This window comes from Gavialis gangeticus, unplaced genomic scaffold (genome assembly GCF_001723915.1).
Source record: "Gavialis gangeticus isolate Ggan-Ray unplaced genomic scaffold, GavGan_comp1, whole genome shotgun sequence".
NCBI lineage: Eukaryota > Metazoa > Chordata > Crocodylia > Gavialidae > Gavialis > Gavialis gangeticus.
In genome coordinates this window covers 135,527,794-135,531,002 of record NW_017728992.1, presented here as the reverse complement: position 1 = coordinate 135,531,002, position 3,209 = coordinate 135,527,794, and the positions used below count along the sequence as shown (strand labels likewise).

The following is a 3,209-nucleotide window of genomic DNA, read 5'->3' as shown; positions in this document are numbered from 1 at the left end:
TAGCAGAAGATAGTCCTACTGAGAAAATGAGCACTTTGATCATTCAGTCTTTGAACTTTAACCTTTGACTGGAAGTGACCTATAGGCAATGAAGACTACTTCCTTTGACTGCATTTTTACTAGTGTGCATTCTGGGCGCATGTTGATCGCTGGTTCAGTCCATGCAACTGACATGCTTTTATTAGTCATACAGTATTAATGCAGATGTCTGGAAAAGTCAGAATAATTCCATTTATTTTTATTTTAAGCTTTTGGGAAGAATTCCAGGTCTTCATGTATTGTGCAATAACAGTGAATTCCTTGGCGGTTTTGGTGCATCCATTGCCGGCAATGGACTTTGTACCAGGAAACGTTTTGATCCTGCCGCAAAAAAAACCAGATTGATGCATGATAGAGCTTATGAAATGTTTTAGATGTATTGGGATTATAAGCAAGGGATCCAACATTACTTCAAAAGCCACCCCATTCTTTTACATTTGGATTCTATGCACTGTGATCACAAAGCTAGCAGCATGACAACATGCTTAGCAAAAGGACTGTAATAAGATCATTGCATATTTATTAAATTGTTTATTTTCTGTCAAATCGTTTTAACATGGAAAGTTTTCAGGTGACATTGGCAGAGAGGTACAATGTTATCCCTATGGTGAAACAAATATACCTTTTTTTTTGTATATAGTTATTCATATCTCTGAAGCAAAGGTATGAGTAATTTAGGGTGGGAGTGATTTAATCAAGACTTTATTTTGGCGATAAGATGACAGTGATATAACTGAATTTGCTGCAGTCCATAACTGGGCTTGAAATCTGTATATTAGAGCTTTTTTCCAAATAGATTGCACACTGTTACTTCCTGCTAGCCATCAGCATGAGCCCTACTGCCTATACAATATTTCATTTATTTATGTTTGAAAACAATCCATATAACATTTTTTGTTTGTGTTCAGTTTCTTTTGTTGTGTTGTATGTCATGTTTGAATGTTACAAAACAATATTTTGATTGAAAAAGCTTTGTCAGAAGATATTTTCTTGTAAATTATTTCTTTACCTTGTAAGCATCATCCTGTCTTTTAATCCTGTACTATAAAGAAAGAAATACATTTTTGACAGAGGCTTAATGTTTTGACAAAAAGTGTGGACCTTCTTATTTAAGTTTAGACAAAAATATATTTTGTTAACTTGATTGTCCCATATAGCCATACCACTTCTTTTCTGGACTTGTTTCACAAAATTTAATTACAATGAGTTTAACATTGTTCTACAGAGAAACAGTTGTTGAATAATAGATGATTGTTCTCACCACTATGTAATTTTGTGATACTGCAAGTAGGCTGTCTTTTTAGGAAGCACTGATGTCTTTTATAAACTTACTACCTTTACACATATGCAAAATTTCTATAACATTGCTGTTTTTACTGTTGCCTTATTGTTGCACTCTTTAAAAGAACTTCTAGTAGTCAGTAAATGAATGTGTGAATCAATAACTATATTTACTTGATTTTTAAAATAAGAATCAGAATCACTAAACTTTAAAAGAATACCAGAATTGGCTGAAAATATTAAAGTATTTTTTTACTGATGTATAGTAACTGACAACATTTTATAGCCTTGTGTAAACTTCTGTATGTTACCTAATGTTTAAAACATACATTTTAAAAAAGTGTAAATGCTGAACTCAGGGTGAGTAGAACTCAAATGGATCTGCTTTAGAGAAGTGCTATATACAGCCACTGAATTATGGATATTGTCAGTGAAGTGAGGCTACTTATGAAACTGCTACCTTTTCTACTGTATTGAGTCCTTTTTGACCTTTAAAACTCAACAGTAAAAAATTAGTTAAGTTACAGATACAAACTTGGTATATATAAAATTTCACAGAGAGCCTTTAAAAACGTTAATTTTTATTAAGAGCCAAAAATAATAATTTTAAGGATATGAAATAGTTTAGCTCCTATTGTAACTAACTTTATTTAGCATGAACATGTCACTAAGTTAATCACAGCTCAGTTAGTGTTTGTGAACTGTTAGTATGCATGAGCAGTAACTATATTTGGAATATTTAATCTGTACTTTCATATTAACTGCTCTGTATTTCTGACTGATATATTCTGCAGAATTCCATGCATTTATCTTCATACAGCTGGCTCACTTAATGGATCATATCATACACTCATTCTGGGAATCCACAGTAAAGAAACATTACTATGGCATATAATGCCTCTGAAGAAATTGTTACAGTGCATCCTGTCAGATTCAAGGAACTGTTTTTATACTGTGGATTGTGATAATACAGTATAATGGTGTCAAAGGAGCTTTATGATGTACTGTATCTTGACAAAGATACATACTGTAGTGTTAAGCATTCTACTTTGATTCAGCTATCAGCACTATGCTGTGGATTAAAATGAAGATGAATAAGTAAATCAAATAGCTGCCTTCTTTTATGCTGCTCTGTAAAACAGAAGTGTATATGAAAATCCTGTAATACATTAAAGTAAAACAAAAAAGCAAGGTGAATTACAAGAGAAAACATCTCAGGATATCTGTCCTGTGGTTTACAAGGGAAAAGCCTCCACACAAATATCCCAGTTCTGTTGCTAGTCTGTAGGTGAATTCACCCGTGTACAGAGAGCCAGTACAAAGTGTATGTACCACTTAAGCCTTCCGAATCATGCAGTTACTCTGACAAAGCTGCTATGTTCCAGGACAGAGCATAAATTAGTTGCAAGTTGGGCATGGATGAATTTTACCTTGTGTGAAACTCTTATTTGTCAATAGGGCTTCCTCACATGGAGTGACAGAATTAGCTCAAAGCTACCTTGCTTTTCTTTTATGTCAGTGCTCAAATTATTGAACATCTTGTGTTTAGTTTGTTTATACCATAACGCAATAAATGTTTTTAAAATAGATCACTGAGCTTGAATGGAAATAAGTGTGACCTGGTCATCATGAAGTACAGAAATGTTTTCCTGTGCTTTACATTTAGCTGCCTTACACAAAACTGTTAGAGTAATTCCAAAATTGTGTTATTGAAATGAAGAATGGAGTTTGCTTATTGGTGAGGTGTTTAATCTTTTTTTCCCCCAGAAAGTAACTATTGCAAAGGCCTAAGGAAATGTATTTTTTAATTTTAAATGCAATGGTATTAGAAAAGAGAGAATCCACTGGATTATCAGATACTGCCCTGGTGCTGTTTTTCAGCTCACGTG

The 3,209-nt window shown here is 33.3% G+C and overlaps 1 protein-coding gene across 1 annotated transcript in view; it reads left to right on the top strand.

Moving 5' to 3' along the window:
- The window catches only part of UBE2W (ubiquitin conjugating enzyme E2 W (putative)), a 104,715-nt gene extending 101,806 nt beyond the window's left edge, over window positions 1-2,909 (top strand). The window contains exon 7 of the mRNA XM_019527810.1: window positions 10-2,909. The gene's annotated coding sequence lies outside the window, so the exon portion shown is untranslated. The remainder of the gene's footprint in view (window positions 1-9) is intronic.
- The last annotated feature ends 300 nt before the right edge of the window (window positions 2,910-3,209 follow it).